Genomic DNA, 24683 nt, shown 5'->3' with positions numbered 1-24683 from the left:
TCTGGGGGTTCATATGTTACTACAGCACAGTTTACCCTATACCCGTGGTCAGCAAACTGCGGCTCGCGAGCCACATGCGGCTCTTTGGCCCCTTGAGTGTGGCTCTTCCTAAGCCTTAGGAGAACCCTAATTAAGTTAATAACAATATACCTACCTATATAGTTTAAGTTTAACAGATTTGGCTCTCAAAAGAAATTTCCATCGTTGTACTGTTGACTAATGAGTTTGCTGACCACTGGCCTATACTACTACAGCCAGAACAATGGATTGAAGCATTTTCAGTACAAAGATACTACCTGAAATCGTGGGAATGGACATATTCATTTAAGGAGAAAGTGTATGTAGATGGAGAGGAAAAGGGATCCCAGTCTAGAACATTCCCATATGCTCTAAGACACAAGGGTTCAGCAAAAGAGGAAAGCCAGGATAGTGTGGTATCTAGGATGCTAAGAGAAGAAGATGAGGTTTGAAAATAGGATCCTGCCCTAGTCGGTTTGGCTCAGTGGATAGAGCGTCGGCCTGCAGACTGAAGGGTACCAAGTTTGATTCTGGCCATGGGCACATCCCCCGGTAGCGGGCTCCATCCCCTATAGGGGGCATGCAGGAAGCAGCCAATCAATAATTCCCTCTCATCATTCATGTTTCCATCTCCCTCTCCCTTCTTCTCTGAAATCAATAAAAATACATCACACAAAAAAAAAGCTTTAAAAATAGGATCCTCAGAGTTCAAATCCTGAATACCTGAGCGTAAGGGCTGCTTTGCAGCATGTGTAGACATGGCCATGACAGTTTGATTCCCTAGATTGCTGGCTGTAAGAGGGAGCCTGTGTTGTGATTTCTTAGAAGGAAGTCATGGTTGGAGCACAACCCACTGTAAGAAAATCTATATTGATAAAGTATTTCCAGCCAGAGGAATTTTTTCCAGGTTCTGAATTTGGGCACATGCAGACATCTCCAAATTGGGAAGCTTTTTCTGATTCACTCCACATGCGGTTAGATGTTCCTCCTTGATATTTCCATTGTGTCCACAGGATGCCTCTAAGGATTATTATATTGCAATTTAAGTGTCTGTTTCCTCAGATAATCATCTCCTCCAGGATTCTCCCCAGTGCTTACAGTGGTATCTGCCACAAAGCAGATCCTGTATGTTAGTTCAATGAATGAACAGTCTTGCCTGGCACCTGGCAAGATCAACTCCCAGGAACGCAAAGTGATAAGGGTGTTGGTTGTCACAAACATAAGGTGATACGTGTTTCTGTTAATGTCACGTGACCAAAGGATGCCTAACCCCAGGTTCAGATTCTCACATACCTCCTCCATCAACAGGTACTTACTGAATGCCTGCTGTGCACCAAAAATGTTCATTGAAGGGGAAGAAAGGAATTACCTACCTTAGTTTCTACACTCAGGAAATAACAGTGCAGTTAGAAGGCCTAAGCTAAGGCTATGAAAACATTTGAGAACAGTTCATTGAAATGGCACAGACAATGAGCATTATAAGAGCTTGGTAAAGGAAAGCAATAGATGAATGTGAAAGGAAATTAGATTTAGGAAAATTTCTTAGAGAAGGTGGGAGTTTAAGGAAAGGTCAGGTCTGCCAGGCTGTGGAGGGAGACATGGAGAGGTCCTGAATTAGAGTGTAATTGACTTCGAAAGGACAAATGAGGAGATCCCAGAAAACAGAGGAAAGGATGTTATTGGACAATGACAAGAAACACGAATGAAAAGGTAAGGTGGGGCCAGATTAGAAAGGATTTCAAAAGTCAGTAACCTAGTCATTTATGTCATTCATTCATTCATTCATTCATTCAACATTTATGGAGTGCCTGCCATATGCCAAGCACTATTATAAGCATATAGTATGCATGTGTGTATGTGTACTCGCACATAGTCCTGGCCTCATGAAGCTTACATTTTTGATGAGAGGATAGATAATAAGCATTGAAACAACTACCTAGTAAAATTTCAGATTGTGATAAGCAAAGTAAGATAGGAGGAGATACGGAGAGGTGGAACATGCCATTTTCTATCGGGGAAGGTCCGGAAAGGCTTTTGGAAGGAGTTGATAATTATGAAGGGACCAAGTGACAATATAAAGAGAATAGTAGGTTCCTGGGAATCAAAGTAATGTGACAGAGTATATCAGGAAGATACCAATACAGAGAAAGGCTGGAAGTCAGTTAGCTTGCAGCAAGCACATGGTATAATTCAGAATCCAAGAAGAATGTGCTAGAAAGCTTTAGTTACACAAGATTCCCTTACATAAAGTTTCTTTTCAATATGTGTATTGGGGATTTTTTATTTCCTCGATAATGGGATATTATAGTTTAAACGGTTAAGAAATAAGAAAAACCTCTTCCATTTGTTCCATCCCATGTACCACATTCATGAACACTGTAGCTTGTGATCTGCTAACAGCACTGTCAGTTTCAATGTTTTTGTCCTTCCTCCTGTAAAGGGACCTGCTGCCATCAGATAGATGGGTGTCCTTGCAAAACAAAAATAGAAGGTATGGGCTCTCCTGCCCATCTTGTCAAAGTCAGGCCTGGGAGTATTGCGTGGCTTTGAGCCCAGCAGAAGAGGAGCAGGGTTGCCAAATCTTTGTATAATAACAAGCTCCAATCTACATAACACCTGGTCTTTACAAACCCCGTCATTGTGAATATGATCCAAGTTGTCACTCCAGGGGTTTGATTATTTCCAAATTAGTCAGAGTTGTTTCTGATATGTATGGAATTGCCTGCCTGTGTTCCCTTGTGGAGTGTGAATCTGGTGACTGCCTCTCCTGATTTTGCCTTGGCTTGGTGATGCTAGAGAGCAGTGGGGAAGAAGGGATTGTGGTAACCCTCGATCTCTTGGTCAATCAATATTATTGGAGGATGAGCAGCAAAACAAAGAACTCAATTGCTGTGCCTGGAAGGGTATTCTAGGACAGGGCACAGACACTGAGGTCCCAGAGCTGGCCAAATGGGGAGCTCAGCTTATCCACAATACACATGTATGACAAGAAACAGACCTAAGGTCCAGTAACTGAGATGGAGAATTAGGGGAGAGGTGGGAAGGCAGAAGCAGAAATGAAGAGGTAAACAGATAGCCATCAACATGTATGGTTCTCTCCCTCTCCATGAAGCCACCATCTTCACCATCATCTCTTGCTTAGATGACTGTTCCACTAGTTCTACTTTGATTGTTATCTCTGAACAGCATGTGGATGATCTTTTAAAATTTAACATAATATATATATTGTTATATATATATATATTACCCATTTAAAATTGTACAGTTTGAGTGATAAAAAATTTATACATTATTGTAACTACAACTAAAATTAAAACATAGAACATTACCAACCCCTTAAAATGCCAAATTAGATCACATCACTCACAGAGTTAAAACTGCCCATTGGCTTACAAGGACAAGAGAGCTCTGATTTTGATATTGACACATCAAAATCCTGGCCTGCCCCTCCTCCTCTCCCTTCTGGTCACTCTTCCCCAGGCTCACTAGTCTCCAGGTACTTTGGTTCTGATAGGTTCTTTGTGAACCAAGCTCTTAAAGCCACAGGGTCTTTGGTCATGTTATCCCTGTGTCCCCCATTCTTGCTTGATGTTTACTTATGTGAGATGCAATGCTATCTTAGTGGTGACAAATGTACACACTACAGACTGCCTGGCCAGATCCTAGCTTTTCTACCTATCATCTGTGTGACTTTGAGTAGCTGACTCTCTATGCCACTATTGTAAAATGGAGTTGATAAATAGTACCCGCCACATGGGCTGGTTAGGATTAAATGATACATGTAAAAGACTTAGCCCAATGCTCAACATCTAGACAGTTTTCAATAAAGGCTACCTGTTATGGTATTTGGGCCTCTGCCTAAACATCATTTTCTCTGAGAAGTGTTGCCTGAACCTGATCCTTTCTTTCTATTCCCCTCTATTGCATTCCTTTTCCACAAAACCTATTTCCTTCATCCTGTATGTTTATAATCATTTGTGTATCTGTTTATTGTCAGATGCTCCTGTAAGATTGTAAACTCAATGGTAGCAAGGACTCAGCCCACTGTGTCCCTGAACAAGCAACATGTACAGTGCCAGGAACATAGCAGACATTCAATAAACGTCTTGCTGAATGAATGACTGAAGCTGTGGGTCAGGCCTAAGTTAGCGAAGGCTGACTATCTGCTGGGAAAGCCTTGGCCCCTCAGAGGGCCTGATCTGGGCCAGAGGCCAGTGCAGCTCCACTTCACTATTTTTCAATACATTATCTTTACATTGCATTTCAAGATGTTGACACATCAAAATCAAATTACTGGACCAAGCTCAGAACCTACATTTGTATGCCAGGATTAAATGCTCTTTTTTTTTGGCAGAAAAAAACCTTCAGATTTGCCATAGAATCTCATCCAACCTGGAATCGGCCTGGATGAGTTGTGTAAATGAGACAGTCATGGTTTATTTTCCCTACTCAGTTGGGCCAGTGTGGGCCTGGGCAGTGACTTCCTGGGTGGTGGACCCAAGATACTGGCTCAGGATGAATCTTTCAATTCTGTTTTAAATTGGGCTTCTTTACCAACATGCCTTCTTTATCTCTTATTTGTTTTAGTGCTAATGTATGTCTATTTTATTTAGACAGCACTTTCCCACCCAACCTTGTCAGACTGTCTGGAGAACATGGTGTTTGCAAGAGCAATGACAAATACAACCTTAATGAAACTTTAAACTCCAGTGATATTTGGGGAGTATAGGGTTATTTTCCTCTGTGGCTTCCCCTTGGTCCTAACTAGTAACTGGGCCCCAAGAGACCTTCTCCTCCCACCCCGTCTCCTCTTCCCTCTTCCATTGTTCTGTTGTTTTGTTCCATACTCATAGGAAGCCTGCTGGTGATTGAAGCCTTTGGCATCTCTGTGTAGAGGGTTTTGGAAATTTATAATCTCCAGCTTCTTTTTCACATTGGAACATTGATCTATTCCTTATACATTGTAATGTTACTTATTTTTTTTTTTAGGGCTACCTTCTTCCAAGTCCTTTTTTTGTTCACTTATTTTATAAAATCCCCCTATCCACCCTCAACCAATTTTCATTGACTCGGTCTCTCTCCCTGCTTAGGTTATTCTTTTAATGTTTCTAACCTAATCTACACATTGAGGACAGTGTTTTTATTAAGGAGCAAAGTTACTATCTTGGCAAGAAACTCATATTATTATTATAATATGTATTTAAAACTTAAATGGGGAGTTTGAGCCAGAAATTCCTGCCTTTCCTTCTCCCAGATTTGTTTGCAGTTGAACAATGTCAGAGAAAATTAGGGCACCTTATACTATTTGACTATACTGAGATCCCTGTGGTTGGCAGAGTGCCTTAATGAAAAGCCACTATTCTGTAGATTAGAGGAGTCAGTAAGCTAACAAAAGGTAGCAATGTTTAAAGTTCATGGCTCTTTGCATTTTAGAAATAATTTAGATTTCATTCTTATGAATTACTTACTTTTGACTTTAAGAATCCCAATGTCTAGCACATAATTACTGTATAGCTATAATCCTAGATACAAAAAAACCAAGAGACCAAATACAAACAATGTGATAGAGGAGGAGAGTTACATTTTCAGAATCAAACTATTCTGTGAGCACCATAAGTGATCACTGACACAGAGCAAGGGTTAATGAGAATGGGCTGAGATATTAAATTAGAACTTATGTTGAAACCTAATTGCCAGTCTTAAAAAAACTATACATACCACTGCCTCTGAAGAGGGAGAGGGACATATGTCCATAAATGACATACTCAGATGTCCTTGGTGGCCTCTCTCCAGAAGGGCTGCAAACACCATATGGCCGTTTGTGCATAGGATGTGGTCTGAAAATGCTGCTTTGCTTTTGGGAAGACTGAAATCTGGGAATCCTGCATGTAACAGTTCAGGTAAAACAGAATTTCTTTTTTTTTTGTTTTTTGTTTTGGCTGTTGTTCCTGAGTTACTTAAATGAGACTCATTGACTATTGATCCATGTATATTGAGCTTACAATAACACATAATGGACCAGTTTTTCTTTCCTCGGGCTTACAGGATTGGCGCGTTATTTCTTGGGAGTACTAAATCATGGTCTAGGATTTGGGGAAATAGTCTAGGATCTGGATGGCAGCTGATTTATTTTCAAGAGTGATGTCAGAAAGAAAAGCTTAACTGGGTTGGGATGGCAGTAGCTCACGGGGAGAATAGCAATGGCTATTTTAAATATTAAGTAAAGCAAGCCCTGGCCCTGGTGGCTCAGTTGGTGGGAGCATTGCTCTGTGCACCAAAGGGTCAAATGTTTGATTCCTGGTCAGGACACATAACCCGTTTGTGGGTTCAGGGTGAGTCCTGGAGGTAACTGATCCATGTTTCTTCCGCACATTGATGTTTCTCTCTCTTTTCCTCTTCCATCCTTTCTTTTTAAAAAAATAAATAAATAAAAACAATCACATAACCTCAGGTGAGGATTTAAATATTAAGTAAGGCGGGGTTCCCTTTCCCACTCTCTGAATCCATTCCCATAGCAAAATGGATCAGAACCCCTCACCATGGTATTCATGTTTCTCTTTTTATTTATTTTTTATTTTTTTTATTTTCTTTAAATATCTTTTATTGATTTTTTACAGAGAGGAAGGGAGAGAGATAGAGAGTTAGAAACATCGATGAGAGAGAAACATCGATCAGCTGCCTCCTGCACATCTCCTACTGGGGATGTGCCCGCAACCCAGGTACATGCCCTTGACCGGAATCGAACCTGGGACCTTTCGGTCTGCAGGTCGAGGCTCTATCCACTGAGCCAAACCGGTTTCGGCCCATGTTTCTCTTTTTAATGGCCCGCACCTTCTTTTGATTTTTTTTGTGTGACAGCCCTCACTGCTCTCTTTATCTCTTTAATTTAATTTGCTCTGTGACATCAAGCTTTAAGTTTCTCATGAGTATTTTGCTTCTTTTTAAGCACCCATGGCGCGCCAAGCATTGGATAAAATAGAAAAGATACAAACCTTGCTGTCCCTGGACTCACACATTAAAAGCAATATGACAGGCAAAATATCCCGCCATTGGCAAGGGGTAGTCCTTATGCTTTTTTCCCTTTAAAGAAACCTTGTCTCTCTGAACAAGCCTAAGAAGTTCTCCAGATCCAAGTTATCAAAAACCAGGAGGGTTTGGAACCAGTGTCAGAGAGTAAGCAGAGGACTCCCAGAGTCTGACTCTGCTCCCAGCTTGCCCTCTTGCTCTCTGTCCTCCTGCCCTCCTGCCCTCCTGCCCTCCTGCCCTCCTGCCCTCCTGCCTCACCTGGGCAGGCTCCCTCTTCACCCCCAGCCCCCACCCCAGGACCACCCAGGAGCCAAAGGAGTTCTCCCTCCCACCTCCACTTCCCTGGTACCTCCCACACCCAGGGACTGCAAACCCGGTGAGAAGAGGTTTGCTCAGGTTCTGGTCTGCGAGGACTGGCAGTCTCTGGGAGCCCCTGAACAAGGGGAAGTCCAGGCAGGTGAGGACCCAGCTCCCGGTGTCCCCCAGAACCACCCCCAATTTCCCCGTTTCTCCCTTTTCTACATATTCCACTAGGATCTGTGTTTCCCCCTGTAACGCCGAAGCCCTCTCATGCCTGCCGGGGACTGCAGGGGGACACCGGCACACTGATGCTGTGTCTCAGTGTCTGCCTCTAGCGTGTGTAGGAGTGGAGGGGCCAGAAACTGGGAGTAAAGCATCCCCACCCTGTCTGCCTCCTAACCGCCCCCCCCCCCCCCCCCGCCCCCGCCACCCCCTCGCAGCCCCTCACTTCGTGGTTCTTGCGCAAAGTGCTCGCCCCTGTTTCTGGCGTCAGCGGCTTGGGCACTCCAGGCTCAGGTCAGCTGGGGGATCCCCACTCAACGGGTCCGCACCTGCACCCCAAGCTTCAAAGTTGTGACAAACAGCGTCTGGGAGCGGAGGAGCCAAGGCTGAGGCAGACTTGCCAGCGGCTCTCCCCTGGCGGAGAGGGTGCACCGGCTCTTAGAAGGGGCAGCGGAGGCGGAGGGGTGGAGGGGAGTGGGTGGGGTGGTGGGGACCAGCTGCTGGGGAGGCCGGGAGCAAGGTGGCACCCCGCAGCCTGGGAGCCGGCTCTGGGGACGCACCAGGCAGCCAATGGCTGAGCAGAGTTGTACAGCAGATGGCGTCCGACTGCGCTGTTCCTTCCTCGTCCTCCTCCTCCTCCTCCTCTTGCTTCAGTGCTGAGGAGCCAGAGTCGCCACCGGGTTGCCAGAAGCTGGCATGGGTGGTCTCCCGACACACACCACCATCTTTCTGGCGCTCGGGAAGCTCGGGGCGAGGTGGCTCCCGGAGGCTGCGGCGTCTCGGGCGAGGCGGGTGAGTGCAGTGGGCACGCGGGGAGCAGGATGCGGGCCCCTAGCCAGAGGGGGCGATCGGAGGCAGAGACCCGGGGCGGGAGGGTGCACGGCGGGCACGGACTTTGCTCTTCCCTCCCTGGACAGCCTGCCTCACCCCTTCTCCCAGCCAGACGCCGGAACTTGCTAGCAGAGCTTCTAGGGCGCTTCTGGCAGCCAGAGGCAGGGGCCGCGGAGGGATGGGCTGCCCCGGGCGCGCGCCCAGACCCTGGATTGGGGAGCGGAGATGCCCCACTTAGAGACTTGGGCACAGACCTCGGGCAGTGGGACTGAGTCGTCTGATTGGGGCAGCGGGAGCCTGTTTCCTCCACTTGCAGCTGCTTTGGCAGGTACTGAAGAAGGGAGTCTGGGTCCCCATCCTGAACGGGGAACCTCGGAGCCCAGGATGGAAGGGCGGGGAGTTCTGCGGGCTTTGGCTCTGCAAACAGGTTGACAGAGGGTTCCCTTTAGGTAGCGGGGACGCAGACTGGGTATCTGCGAGCGGGCGTTCAGTGCCCCTGGAGGGTGGCTGAGCTAGCCCAGAAGTTTTGCAGCTTCCCCTGCTTTATCGGGAATGTCAGGTGGCTGCAGCAACAGTTTACGTGGCCACTGTGCCTGCGGTGGGCGAGGGGCATGCCGGGGAGAACGGGGTTCAGGGCTGGTGTGACATTTGGCTGTTTATCAAGAGACGACTGTCAAGGGAGCCTGAGAGCGAGGGGCAAGGAGGAGGACACGTGTGATGTTTAGAGCCTTACCCATGGGCTCTTGTCACCTTTCCTTTCTAACATCCTGGGTAGTATTTCACTTATTTGAATATGCAAGTGAGACCCCCCACTTTTGGGAGTCCTCATAGTTTTGAGTCTTTGGAGTTGGAAAGCGTGGGTGTGTTTGGCGAGGGGGTCATTATGCTCTCAATCTCTTTTTGAAATAAGGGGGGGCTTTATTTCAGGGGAAGGGTGAGCGAGCTAATGGTACTTTTTTGGGACACCATTCAGAGCCTTCCTTAAGCGATTACAGTTCAGTCCCATCCCGCATGGCCAAGGTGGAGTTCCACTAAGATTATGGTACCTGGGCATGTTCTCTGGAAGACTCCGGGTTGTTTGGTGCTCGGTTCATGGCCAGGCTGGTCTGCTGTAGCCTGCAGTTTCCCATCTTTATGTGCATTTGTGCTCTTGTGCGTGACCGCAGGCGGAGGAGCCTTCTTGGTGTTTTCCAGGAGTGTACCTGTGGGTGCTCTGTTATCACAGAAACGGTGACACATGCAGGCTGGGTGCAGGGCAGCCAGGCTGTGGGGGGAGTGTTTGCGTGTGTCTATGCGTGCACAAGTACACACGTGCACACGGAGTGTCCTTTTTTGGCAGGCAACTTTTGGGATGTCAAAGCGATGCATTTATCTCCCAGGCAGTGCGAGGACAGTGTGTGTTTGCTAAAGGGCAGGGATCTCCCAGGAAGCCTTTCTGTGCTCTAGATATACTGCAGCTTTTTTTCTTAAGGCTTCGAGAAAGCCACTGAGGATGTTACTAACCAAATCAAGAAGTACTATCCAGTGGTGAGTGAAAAGCTCATGCGTTTATGGGTCAAAAGCTACATAAAGTTTTCTGCTTTCTGTGGGTAGATAAGCCAACTGAGTAGATTCCTTGGAATTGGCTTTCTACTATGCCTGGGCATTGTGGATTTCTGTTGTTGTCTGTTATTCCACCTACCAGCTGGGATGTGAGGACTGGAAACTCTTCTTCATGCAAATTTAAGAACTACAAAGATAATTCTCCTGTCCCTGTTACCACATACACAGATACAATTGTTGGCTTCAAAAATGTGGGTTAGGCTTGCACGTTAGCACAGACTTAGCACAGACAGTTCCAACAGCGCTGACACCTACAAACCATCCGGGGTTCTGAGGATTGGAGATGATCCGTGCTAAGTGCTTGGAGATGTGTGGTCCAGGAAAGGACTGTCGGCTGCCGGAGGACTTTGATGGCCCATTATGAGGGTTCATAACACATTGGGTTACTTTATATCTACCTTAATATTTAAATCAATACTTAAAAATGATCTTTACAATGTTTCATAATCCTCCATCACCCCAGGCCCCATTGTTTTTAATCAAAGTGTTTGCTTGTTAAAGAATTGAAGGGCTAAGAAGCAGAAAGACTGTTAGACAAGTAGACAGTAATTACTTATCATAAAAATATTAACACAGACTGTACAGTTTGAGGGTTGACATTAATTAATTGTCAACTAAAGGTCCCTTTCTGTTCTCTGCTGAGTGTGCTTTTTGAGAGAAAGAAGGTAAAGATTTAAAGAAAAATGGTACGTCTATAATGTACTCTATCAGGAAGGCCATTAGGACCTTGTCTACTTGGTGCAGATCCTGTTTCTGAGGGAATAATACTTTTATTGATATTTGTAAAAAAAAAAAAAAAGTTTACCTTTAAATAACAGACTGAGAAAGCAGAATAAAAAATTAGGAGTTAAATTAGTGGGAGAGGACTGTCCAAACAAACAAAAAAATTTCCAAAGCATTTCAATTCATTTTAATTATACTCTACAAACTGAAGCTGGAGTCATATGATTTCTTCAAAGCAAAACAAAATCCTGCCCAAACTGCAATTTTGCTGTTCCACACACCTTTATAACGATAAGGAATTAAAGTAATAACATCATTTCAAAGGTTTGAATAGAATGATGAAGAATAGTTGACTGGTCCCATTGAGTTAAGAGTCAAAATGACAGATGATACAATATATTAAGTACACAATCAAGACACATTAAAAGAGTCTAAGTGGTGATTACTGTACTACTTGGAGGAAAGAGGAACACTATTAACAACGCAGCAGCTTCCCAGATGCTCTGCAGAAGAGTGTGAGAGATGGCCTTTGACTGACTGGAGGGCATTTCAGTTAGAAACTTTTTCTATAAGCCACTTAGATATGCTGTTAGATTTTTAAAATATGAATTACTTATAAGTGCTTTATGTTTTTAAAGAAGACTTTCTCCACTATGTGACTATAAAGGAAGCAGGTACATTCACTTTAACACCAGGTAGCTTCCTAAATATAGCACAGATCCTTAATTTAGAGCTGTTAACGGGATTAATATCTAAGTGATAATTAACATGTTAAACCTGTGAAAGGAGATGAATTTTAAATTCCACTTCCAATTTTAGGAGTTTTGGAAGTTGTGGGTTTGAGTGGGATCAGTGTTGTAGCAGATGGGAAGCTGAGGTCCCATTGCTCCAAGCATTTTATTCCACCTTTAAAATTTCTCTGTTAATTGGGATTATTTTGTTGGTGTTTTACTAGCATTTTCATGGGTGGTTTTTCATAGCTCACAGTAGCTATTGATGAAAGCAAGCAAAGAAGATTAGGAGCAGTGCCCTGTCAACTTGTAGGTAGCTCTTGACTGAGGGGGAAATAGATCACAGTCATAGAATTCCTAGGATTAGGCTTTCATTCTGAGCCATCCTGCCTGGAGTAGGCCAGTTGTACAAAATGTAAATACTTAGTTATTTTTCAGTTGTAATCCACCTGGGATTTGTTATGAGCATTCTATAGCTACCAGATCAAGAGACTCATTTGAAGAGGAAACTAGAATATTAGTGAAATCATTTGCTCCATGTCTTTTGGCTGACTTCTAAAATCAACTCTGGAGATGTCCCTCCCTGCTGGAGGGGGCTCAGAGTTGCTGCAGGGTGGACAGTTCAATGCACCAAACAGTTATGACCTTCAGCGCATGCACTAACTACTCTACATCTATGAGTTTGTGTATATGCTTTTGTGATGAATAAAACACATTACATTTAAAAGCATCACTATTCCTACTACCTATTGGTCATTAGGCATGTTTGCAATTAATAGCTTCTAAAAATATAACTCTCCACTGCGATGTGGAAATCTGTAGAAATTTTTGAAGTTAAAATAAAAGAGGTCCTTATATCAAAGAAGGTTGGACGTTGACCTAGATGTAAGGATCTGTGAAAAGGTGGAAATGTTCCTGTGGGGAACAAAAGGCTCTCATTGTTGCACGTAGATATTTTGCAGCAAGAGACACGATGCCTGCTTTTGATTTTGCCTCTCTAGGCATATTCTAATTATGAGCATCTCATAATTAAATACACGGCAGCTAAAAAGAGAGTCCTAAGTAACTAATGCACAAACAATTCCTCAGTGCCTTGACTGGGGAGGAGCTCTTTGCTGTGTTCTACTGCCTGTGTGAGGGTTTGACTGCAGATTTGTAACCTACTGTTGTGTTAGGGAACAGCTCATTACTTCTGGAAGAATCACAATGTTGAGGAAAGCACTCAAGTTCATGGCAGTTAGGCACTATTGCCGCCACGGTCTTTGACTGTAGTGTTGCAGTAATGCATATTTTAATTTTGGGGTTTTCAGGTGCTTATTTTTAAAAGCATACCGTGTAGTACACATTAATGAAAGATTTTAATTATAATAAGACTAAGGCTTGGGGGAATCTCTCCTTGCCGAGTTTGCTTCTGGGCTCTCTATTGATTTCTACCTTTCGTGCTTATGTTAGACATTTTCAGGGTGATTTGGCCAGTGTGCACTGATACAGCCTTACTGACTATAAAAATCTCGAAATACCTCTGCACAGTAGGTAAATGAGTGCTGTTCTGAGCCTCCTGATGGGGCTACTGCCACCTCAGTGGTTCTCAACCTTCTGGCCCTTTAAATACAGTTCCTCATGTTGTGACCCAACCATAAAATTATTTTCGTTGCTACTTCATAACTGTAATGTTGCTACTGTTATGAATTGTAATGTAAATATCTGATATGCAGGATGGTGTTAGGCGACCCCTGTGAAAGGGTCGTTCGACCGTCAAAGGGGTCACGACCCACAGGTTGAGAACCTCTGTCTTAGATCATTTCTTGTTGCAGCCACTTGGTGTGGCAGGGGGGCTAGAACCTGCTCCAGGGCTGTTGTTGGAGCCTGTTCTGGTTGGTTGGTTGGTGCTTGAGCTCTACCACTTGGTGAATATTTTTTATATTGTCCCTTGATATTTTGATCCATAACCTGAATAAATGCAACCATTGGCATTATCAAGTAGTTGAACTTGAAATCTGCTTAACTTTGCATTTTAATTTTTTATGTTTAAGATTTACATATTAAATATTATTTGCATATACTTATATTACTAAAAAGCCCAAGGTTACCTAGATACCTTTTAGTTATCAATTCATTTAAAGCCACTCTACTTTGAATTTCATTTGTTTCCCCCCCAAACGTAAACTAACCCCATACTAAGTCATAATGGAAAGAGACAGAGCCTAATTTCTCAGCTTGGCCATCTGCCAGAAGTATATACATCTTTCTACCCCACCTAATTAAAATGCATGTGTATTGGAGTTGTTTAACAGGCTATTTTTCTTTTTTGGGGAAAAGCAATTGTTATTTTTTTTCCATCTCCATTTCTAGTCTTCAGAAGTAACTTAGTTATTTGTATCTACTTTCATTCGTTTTTGTGATTCAATATTGTTAACAGGGTTTTGTTTCACCCAAATTGACCCTTTCTATGAACTGGAATATCTTCTGGACAGTCACGGAGAAGAAGGGATGTTGATAGCTTTAAGGCTCTTTAAGGAAAATCCTTTGGTTGTTTCTTCTGGATCTCTTCTAACTAAAACTAAAAGCAAACACTGCTAGAGGGGGCCCTGAAAAATGCTAGTAAAGTTTTGCTTCTTTCTTAAACAGAAAAAAATAGTGTTCCAGATCTTACATTGAATTTGCTCATGTAAGCCATTAACTTCCTATTACCCCCTTCTTCTTCTGTGAAGTCTGTCTCCTTTAAGTGGCTCACAAGACCCCCACCTATTTTTTAATATGTTTTTATTGATTGATTTTTTTAGAGAGAGAGGAAGGAAGAGAAAATGAGAGCAAGAGCGAGATCGGTTACTTCCTGCATTCCAACCAGGGATTAAACCTGCAATTTGGGCATATGCCCTGACCGGGACTAGAACCAGTGACTTTTTGGTACACAGCGCAGTGCTCAACCAACTGAGCCCCACTGAACAGGGTGACCCACACTTATTTTAAAAGGCCCATCTGCTGCTTTGGGCCTCCAGTCTTCAGTTATCCAAATTTTATCTGTTAGGCAAGACTCAGTTTTAATTATACTTCCATTGAGTTTTTTAATGATTACACAAATTCACAAAGTCTTCTATCTGAAGAACTCAGGTGGTAAATTCTAATTTTAATGGTTGATTAAATCTATTTTCTTATTAGCATCTACTTGTGGAACTCTGGTAGTAAATGCTTTGAATGAGAAAGGGCATCACTCTCTAGTGAGAATTCTGGAAAATGTCTGAGAGGCGAATGTGATGCAGAGTAGGGCCTGGGTGGAACAGCCCTTTGAGGATCTCTAAGGCAAGACCTAACAATAGCCAGGTAGGCAATGAGAGTGGTTAGTTAGGCCATGCTGCATCAGTTTATCTGATCCTCTGAATAAAGTTGCAAAGTGGGTTCTATTACTTAGTCCCATTTTTCATACAGGAAACAGAGGCTGAGGGACCTTTGGCATGTGGTGTGAGGCCAGTGCAGCTGATTAATTACAGAGCCACGATTTGCATTCCAGTCTGTTGACTGCCAGGCCCATTTCGTTTCTGATACACCAGACTGCCCTAGAGACTGAAGTTTGGGTCATCAGATTTAGTTTTACCCTTGGCTGGATTTTCTCCCTGATGCAAGAGTGCGCATGCACATGCGCACATGCACACAGACAAATCCACACACAAACACACACACTTACTCACTGCCAGAGCCTCACACACAGTGGAGATGACTGGCTGGCAGAGAATTGCTGAGTCACTTCTCCCTGGACATAGACGGGTTGTTTGGAAATATGAGAAAAGGCTGCATTTTGATTTGACTCAGACCTGATGCGTGAAGATTATAATATCTTAGATTTGTAAAGAGCTTGAGACATGTGTATAGAAAAGACATTGGCTTCCTGAGGAATCACTGGAATTCAGAAAATCCAGGCATACTTAAGAAAACCGCTTCATATTCCTTTTCACTATTAGCTTATCATTAAGGCAGAACTGTTCTGACTGTGCATAGCATTAGCTTTGAAAGTAGCAAGAAGAGCAGGAAAGGGGGAAGAGCAATCTTCAGATGTGAGTGTGAGTGAGCTGGTAGTGGCCTTGGTCACTCCCGTGATTGGGCTGAGGATCTGGTCAGGCGAGTGCCCTTCTCTGTCCTCTTTGCTCCAGGTGCATCTGGACAGGAATGTGTCCTTGGTGGAAAGGGCCAGCTTTACTAAGAAGAGAAGGATGGTTCTTTGGTTAAGCCTGCACGAGAAGTCGCATTTCTGAAGGTCTGTCTCTTAAAAGTGTTTTGCTGGGTCAGCATGAGGTCTCTGGCTATGAACTTCCATAGGAATATATAATATCCCAGTTTCTGATACCAAAGTTTTGTAACAATTTCTATAGAAATGTGCTGTTGGAGTATGACCATCTTTTCTCCTTGCCTCTGGCACAATCATATATTAAAAATGCTTAGACGATTTGAAATTGTAGAGATATTTTTTACTCATTCCCAGGAATGAACTTCTTTCCATTCAGAGCTATCTAGGAATATGGTAGGCTGTCTCTAGGAAATGTGGGTTCCCATCTTTGGGGGTATTTAAACAGAGGACAAACAGGTACATGTTAGAGTATTCTACAGAGAGAACATGTGCATTGGATATTAATAACAGATTTATTGAGCTTATACTATGTGCCAGATACTGTTCTACATACGAAGTCCTCTCAAAAAGCTTGGAGTCCACTATATTATTATTATTCCCATTTACAGAAGCAGAAATAGTGACTTGTAGTCTCACAGGTCAGGATCTGCACTCAGTCTAATTCTAGAGCAGCTTTCTTCAACAGAAATTGAGCATGAGTTGCAAATACAATTCATATATAAAATCTTAAATTTTCTAGTAGCAGCATTGTAAAAAGGAAAAATGAAGTTAAGGTTAATAATATATTTTAATAATCTAGTATATCCAGGATATTGAAATTTTTACATGTATTGATTATGAAACATCTATTAATGAGATCTTTTATATATTTTTTGTACTAAGTCCTTGAAATCCAATCTGCGTTTTACACTTGCAAGCACCTCTCAGTTCAGACTAGCCTTGTCTCAAATACTTAATAGCAGCACATGGCTGGTGGCCACCATCTGGGACGTGCCTAGAACTTGCACCATGAATAATTCCACTCTAATGGCTGTCTGTTGCCTGCCAGTTTCCTTACAAGGCTTATATCATTAGTCTTTGCATATATAATACAATTCATCTATTTATTAACTCCGCCTTTAAATATCAGCATGAATGATCTCTTCAGTAAAAGACTTAAAACACTTCTATTACTTCTCTCAGGAACACACTTACTTTTATTTTATTTATTTTTAAAGAATATGTTTTTATTGATTTTAGAGAGAGAGGAAGGGAGAGGAAGAAAGAGAAACATGGATGAGAAATATTGATTGGCTGCCTCCTGTATGCCCCCTATTGGGGGTCAAGACTGAAATCCGAGCCCATGCCCTGACCAGGAATTGAACTGGCTACCTCTTGATGCATGGGAGGATGCTCAAACAACTGAGCCAAATCAGCCAGGGCAACTTAAAATCTACAAGATGGGAAGATTTCTCTGTATTTATCCTAATATATAAAAACCCTGGGTCCGACACGACCGGAGGCTCCACCAACTGAAAGTCAGTCCTGCAGTCAGTGTGGGATTGCTGTGGTGACCTAGCACTGACTGCTGAGGGGCTGCGAATCAGGTCTGGAGAGAGGCCTGAAGAGAGAAGCAGGGTCTGATCTGTAGCCTGTGTGGCAACTGTTGATTAGTACTTGCCTTTCTTTCTCTCCCAGCCAGGCCAGCAGCCGCACCTCCATTTCTCTCCAGGCCTCCACCGGGTCTGCTGATCAGCCCTGCCTTTATGATCAAGCCTTGTTGATAGGCCCAGAGATGCTGACTGGCATAGAAACCGATCAATCAGAACCAAATCTGGGTGAAGTGTGAGGAGCCAATCGCTACCTAGGAGGCAGAGCTTTTGACACTGACTGGCAAATCAGAACCAAATTGGCCCGCAGAGGAGGGCAGTTGGGGGAGAGATCAGGCTGACAGGGGAGGGCAGTTAGGGGCGATCAGGCAGGCAGGCAGAGGCAGTTAGGGGTAATCAGGCAGGCAGGCAGAGGGGTTGGGGCAATCAGGCAGGCAGGCAGAGGCAGTTAGGGGTGATCAGGCAGGTAGGCAGGTGAGTGGTTAGGAGCCAGCGGTCCCAGATTGTGAGAGGGATGTCCGACTGCCGGTTGTCCTCAACCGGCAGTCGGACAACCCCCAAGGGGTCCCTGATTGGAGAGGGTGCAGGCTTGGCTGAGGTAACCGCCCCCGCCCCCCATGCACGAATTTTGTGCACCAGGCCACGAGTATGTGAAAAATAAGTCCTATATGCCTTTTGTTTGTGAAGATGGAGCATATCTGGGTTGTTTCCACTTTACAACTATTCATACACATTATGGAATCACTGTGCCCTTTTTATTTACAGGCTAAATAATCCCAGTTTCTTTTGTCATTTTTGTTTTGTTTTGGTTTGGTTTGCTAGCATATATGTGAAGCCTGGTGCACATGAAATAGGCATATCCTATGATATACTTACCTCTAATAAGAATGAGAAGGGAAAAATAACCTTTAAGGTTGAACGTCACCAGTTTTTCTTATTTACACTTGGTGTGTATTACTCGGTCTTCTTTTCTATATCCTTATTGTGATTACTGTAGTCAGAAATGGCATGTGGCTCACCAAAGTGATGTTTCTGATCAAATTATAGTAATTTTTTTGGTAGGCTTGATTCATTTTCTGGCAGGTAGAATTCTTCTCAGTTATCCGAAGGGCTTTTCTCAAGTTGAATTTCTGGCAGTAACCAACCCTCTGGGCTGTGGAAGGTTTCAATTGAAAAAGCAGAATGTGACATGCCTTTTATTGTGTGTTACATATAAAAAAGTCCTGTGTTTCCTTTGTAAGGGCAAACTCTATTCAGCTATACATGATAGTGTGAAACATTTTAACAATTCCAAGTCTCTGTCAAGGTGAGGGACATATTACATGATTAGCTTAAATCTGACTTCAGTTGCTCATTAAAAGAAAAGTATTAAGAACAAGGTTTCAGTTGCAAATAAAGAAAAATGTTAAACTTCTTAGGGAGGAATTTCCTAAGACAGACTCCAAGGATGTGTCATCTAATATTATGTACATGAATATTAGATATTTCAGTTGGATTATGATGCTTGAATTGAAGCATCATGCTTGTGGACATGATATATCCCCAGTGCAGCCCATCTTTCAGGTGTTTATTATTATTATTATTATTTTATAACTAAGCAGTTTTCACACAGCAAGATAAACCAATGGAAATTGCAAGGTGCATTTGTTTGTTAGCTATATGAATACATTCAAAGAGTATTTATTGAGCACCTGCTGTGTCCAGGGTGCAGAGTAGATGAAAGCAAGTATGTGATGCCAGCCCCAATTTCCAGGAATTTGCAGTCTCACTGGGAAGATGTGGCGTGCACCTCTCCTACCCTCGGCAAAGCAGAGTCACCTTGTGAGATATGTATGAGATTTTCCCAAGGAAGAGCAGAGAATGCTTCTTATTTATGTTTGGATCTTCAGCACCTTGCAGAGAATAACTGCACAATAGCTATGTGTTGGATTAAATGAAAGTGGTGCATTGATTTACTTTATACGTGTGAATTAAAATACAGCTTTCTCACTATCTTTATAATGGGGGCACCTATATAAAATCTCATTTTAAATAATGAGGATGAATAAAGTCTCATCCAGGTCCCTTTGCTATTCCCTGGCTGGATCTGCTCTGCTGACTCAGGTTGGTAACTCCTAGCAGCTTAGCTACAGTTGAAAAAGATGGTTCTAACTTGAAGGGAGTGTGGGCCTCTCTTTTCAGCATGCCAGGTCCGATCAGGAGTTAGCCTCGGTCACAGAGTCCTTCTGGGTACCAAAAAAAATCTATTTTGTTTTATGGATGAAGAACCTTGACATTCACTAAGGTTAAATAATCCTTGTAAGGGTGCATATGAGAGGTGGGGGGTAGGATGGGATAAGAAATATGTTTACATATGCCTGCCTAGGGCTTGCAATGACTTCAAGAATATAGAGCTAACCACTATCAGGATGAGCACTTTGTGTGTGTGAGCAAGAGGAATCAGCGAATGATTGGCAAGGCTATATAACCCACAGAGGTGGTTATGAGTATCTCATCAGTGGTAGAATGTGCTGCTTTGCTAGTTTGGCAATTTGACCAGCTACAAAAAAATTGACATAGACAGTGAGGGTATCTGCTCATCAGGAAGATATTTCTTTAGCATTTTATAAGCAAGGCCTTCAATCTACTTTGACAGAGTAAAATAATTCTTTTCAGCATAATGTTTTCCTCATGGAAAATTTAGCCAGTGGTTATGTAGTGTTTTCTATGATGTGCAAGGCACTATGCTTGGCCCAGTGGGGTGTGCAGCCAATCCTGGGAACTGACCATACCCCTGAGGACTTTTCATGGATTCATGTGAAAGAAGGAGAAAAAAGAAGGATATTTCAAAGATAAAATTGCATCTGTGGAGTGTTATAGATTAGTAGATTCAGCATGGGAAGGAAGAAATTGGGCTCCCCATAAACCTGCTTGTTTTTTTCTTATAGTTTCCCCAACATTATTTCTGATTCTGTGTTATATATGCTAGTCTCTTAGACTGGTTATATGTATTCTCTTTAATATAACATCTGTCATGTAGTGTTTTGAAGTCCATGGCTTACGAATCCTCTTCAAGATTCATTAAAAACAACAATAGGCTCTACTGCAGCCTGGCAATGTGGGCAGATAGGCTTATCTCTGGTTTACTGGTCTGTATAGAACTTTATCCCATTCTCAAATTCTGTGTTTTGAAAACTTGCGATGCTCACAGTCTAAATAAAGTGAGACCCAAATCCTTATAATCTAAAGTAAACAGTTTTGTCCTGGCATGTGTCAGTGAATGGCGGGGAAATGTACACAGGGACAGAGTTATCCATTGATTTGGCAACAGGGTTGGCAAGCATAAATGTTTGGTAAATTCCTACAAGATAAAAGCATCCGAAATAGCAAAATAGTCAATCAGCCTCAAGAACTGAAAGCTAAGAGATGCTCAAAATAGTATGAAATCATTCATGTTGTGAAGGCTTAAGATGGGAACATAGAATGATGGCAATTTGGTAGGGTGCACGCGTAAGCACCATTTCCCCCCTAAAGGAAAACATGCATATTTGAATGAAAGTGATAGCAAATGCGAGAGAGAAATGACAGGAAGAGAGGAACAGAGGAAGGGAATTAATCAACTGAAAGGGGAAAAACATTCTCAGCTGTTGTGACTAGACATGTGTTCGGAAATGTCATTTCATTCAAACCAAAGATGAGCCAATTAGAAGGGAGTGGAGGAAACGCCTTGGGAAAGAGTGCATACTACCCCGGAGGTTGAGCCAATTGCAGAGGTGGGAGAAATCTGTACAACTCAGGTTATGCATTCTCTTGGTTTTAGAGAAACTTTATTAAAGAGGGCAACAACAAATGGCAGAGCAACGCAGCAATGCATGCTACAGCGAAATTTAATGCTAGGTATAATGTACCATTGTAGGTTCATATGTAGAATATGGAAATGCAAGTCTTTCCCATTTAAAACAAAAAATCTACTCTTGACTCCCCTTCTACTTACCTCTTTATCTACTTGCCTTCCTTTCAGATTATACCTTCCCAAACTAGTCAGATTTGTCATTCCTCCCCTGTCTGGCTTTTCCAGCCTGAGTTGTACCCCCCACTGCTCCAGTGTAAATAGTTCTTGCCAAAGTCACTGATTACTTCCCAGTTGTCAACTCCAATGGATACTTTCCAGTCTCTTTTTATTATGATGATTAAAAGAAGAATCTTAGTTTATTAGAGGAGCCAAGAACGGATTGGCAAAGTTTCCATGATCTTGCCACTTTGATTCTCCCTTTTAAAGCTGCCAAAATAACTACTAAAGATTTAGACAAGCAAAATGGACAATTTTGGACTAAGTGTAAACTGGAAAAGATTGAAATGTATGGCACTTTGCCAAAGAGAATAGCTCCGAAATAAAGTTGAAATTGGAATATCATCCTTCGAAATTGAGCAAGACATGGGTAAGTAAAAGGAAATTTAATTAGGATTTATTAGTAGAAAATATAACCATCATTTATGAAAGATCCCCTGTTTACTCCACAGGGGTGAAGGGAAATGTTGCTCAGTATACAGACATGTTCCTCCTCCTATAAGTCTTTGAAGCCTAAACAAGTTCAAAGGGTGAGTTTTTAAGGAATTCATAAAGATGAACGTGCACTCAGACACTGGTGCCCGATGAGCACCAAACTCATTGATCCAGAGTGTGGAGAAAATGAAGGATGTGTTTGTAGAATATTCTGATTGGCATATTTCAAAGACCACTTCAGTCCCCTACCTAATAATTGCTGGTGGGTAGGGTTTCCCAGCTAAATTCAAAGATAACTGTTTACAGACTCTAGGCTTATTTCATATTTACTTTTCCCTTATTTTTTATTTGTTCAGAAACTGTCACTTTAAAAAAATTTAAGAGAGAGGAGAGATGGAAGGGGATAAATATTAGGTCAGTCCTTTTAAAAGAGAAAAGACACACTAATGCCACCACCACGATCAGGAGCAGACATTTATGAAACACCTGCCCTAGTCCTTTAGGTTGTCTCTAAGGTCAGTGAGAAAGTCTGAGGGCTCAGACATTCTTCAGGGAAATGTGTCTAGAGAAAAAGAATGCATCAGCTCATCTTTAAAAAAGAGCCAGGCATCAAGGCATCCCCAAAGCACCCTTTCATATTCAACAAGTCAAGCAAACTATGGTTAATGATGCTTGTGTTTGCCAGAGCTGACATTATGGCATCAAGGAAAATTTATGAAATGTTGGAGTTTACATTAGAGTTTTATTTTTGTGCTTTGTGTACACTTAAGTACACTGGATCTCAATGTATAATTTCTACATAATTATTATCTCATTTGTGGGACACTTGTGTTAAATGGTTACCAGAATATCTTGTAATTTTTGTTTGAATATGTTATGTTACTCAATGTAATGTTATTTAATATGTGTGTATGCATCTATATATTTATGTGTGTATGCATGTATGGTTCATGTGTGTGCATTTGTGCATTGTGTGTGTGTGTTCTTTAAAATATCAAGTCCTTAATCAGGAAAACAACCTCTACTTATAATTTATAACATATTTCCTTTGGGAAATATAATCCAATTTAGGGCCCAGTTTCTCAGTACACATTAGAGCAGAAAGAAAAGTGTCTTTGTTGGCAAGTGGCATTAATATAAATATTGTTATAGTGCAGCTTAATTTATGTTCTGGCTTTTCTTTTCATATGAGTATTATAAGTGCTTTAAGGTCCCAAACCTTGTATTATATTTGGATTCTCTCCATTATGCTGAGCACATTACTGTATATATAGTAGGAGCTAATTTAAGCATTTCTTAAATGAATCATATTAAAGTAAGAAAAAAAAACTTGGAAACCTTATTGAACACAGGTAATTCTTGCTTTGATGATTTAGCATTCCTTTAGGAACTTGGAGTATTCCCAGAAACACTAAGAAAATCAATTACCATTGAATGGCACTGCAAATTGTGTTTATTTAGGGTTTCTGGGGTTTTAGACATATCATAAATGGAATTTTACTATATATAAGAATAGATATGCATGCACATGGATCCATTCAGTCTACAACAATCCTGTGGCAGAATGCAAACAGACTGGCTATGGATGCAAATGGTGCTAGTCCTGTGGAGGGACTGATGTCAGACCTGCTGCAAAAGGTTGTGTACTCAGAATAGAATGGAGAGAAATTATAGAAGAACCCGGGAGTCTGGCCTGAATCTGGGTGAAATTTAAAGGTCAGAGTTAAAGGAGTCAATTGGTAAAGGATGCAGACTGGCTGTCTACCAGATAGACGCGCGCGCGCGCGCCTGTGTGTGTGTGTGTGTGTGTGTGTGTGTGTGTAGCCTGTTTTGATCTCTATGTCCCCAAACCCCACTCCAGCTGAATTTTAGTTCCTCTATGCAGGGTTAGCAGATACTACTTTGCCCCAAGTAGCAGATTCTACTTCCCTTCCTGTGGAGACTTGTCCAAGTGCCCAGCTCCCTCCTGTTGGTACACGGTGGCTCCTCACCACTTCCCACGCCTGGCAGGCTCCACCTGCAGCCCCTGTCTACCTCTCCAGCCCTCTGGCCTCCTCCCAGACCAGTCTTCCTGGTTTCCAGTTATCCAGCCTGGCTTGCCTCCAGGTCCTTGTGCCTAGGCCCTGCTCTCTCCGTCGAGGACAGTGGCCCTGCCCCAAGCCCCTTTATTTGAGTGCATGCTTTCATAGCACCGTTGCCCTTTCCTTAAAAATGCAGTCAGTTTTGTTACTATGCAACATGTGCAATTAAAAAATTACCATGTCATGCAAAATGGTACCATAAAAACCACAGGGCTTAATGGGAAAATGGGGTAGGAGTACAACATTCAAAACTCAGCAGGTGACACATTAAAAAAAAAAAAAGATAGCCCTGACTGGGTGGTTTAGTGGGTTGGAGTGTCATCCCATACACCAAAAAGGTTGCATATTTGATTCCCAGTCAGTCACATACCTAGATTGTGGGTTCAATCCCAGGTATGGGCACATATGGGAGGCAACTGATCAATGTTTCTCTCTCACATTGATGTTCCTCTCTCTCTTCTCTCTCTCTCTCTCTCCCCTCCCCCACCCCTAAGATCAATGAAAACATGTCCTCAGGTGAGAAAAAAAAAGAGGTCAGTATGTAGTATGAAGTGGTAGTATGCTTTTGCACATGTAAAATCATTAATGCGTAAAGACTTCAAAATGCTGTCTTTTCCATTGAAAAAGACATGGCGTTTCCTTGTGGAGTGGGCTTTGGAAAGGCTGCTGCCTGTGAGTGGTGAAGTGGTGGAAGGAGGGGGGTTGTCTGAAACCCTTTGGAGAGTTGTACCACCAGAGGCGAACTTAGGTCCCTGGAAGAAGGTCCCTGGCCTGTGTCCCATGCGCGTCCCTACATGGCTCTGTTCAGCCGGGTGCAAATTTTTGCCTGTTCATCTTCTTACAGATGAAATTACTGTATAAGCAAACACAAAATCCCGTTATGCTCAAATTGTTCCCTCATATATTGACTTCACAATTTTAAACAAGTATTAAAACAGAACGGACTGTGCACTGTTG

At 42.6% G+C, this 24683-nt stretch overlaps 1 protein-coding gene across 1 annotated transcript in view; it reads left to right on the top strand.

Moving 5' to 3' along the window:
* The first annotated feature begins 8285 nt into the window (after positions 1-8285).
* THSD7B (thrombospondin type 1 domain containing 7B) overlaps positions 8286-24683 on the top strand; it is an 838394-nt gene continuing 821996 nt past the window's right edge. The window contains exon 1 of the mRNA XM_070423466.1: positions 8286-8358. The gene's annotated coding sequence lies outside the window, so the exon portion shown is untranslated. The remainder of the gene's footprint in view (positions 8359-24683) is intronic.

Source organism: Myotis yumanensis, unplaced genomic scaffold (assembly GCF_028538775.1).
Source record: "Myotis yumanensis isolate MYYU_CA2020_CCGP unplaced genomic scaffold, mMyoYum1.0.hap1 SCAF_8, whole genome shotgun sequence".
NCBI lineage: Eukaryota > Metazoa > Chordata > Mammalia > Chiroptera > Vespertilionidae > Myotis > Myotis yumanensis.
This window is presented reverse-complemented; position numbering and strand designations above follow the sequence as displayed.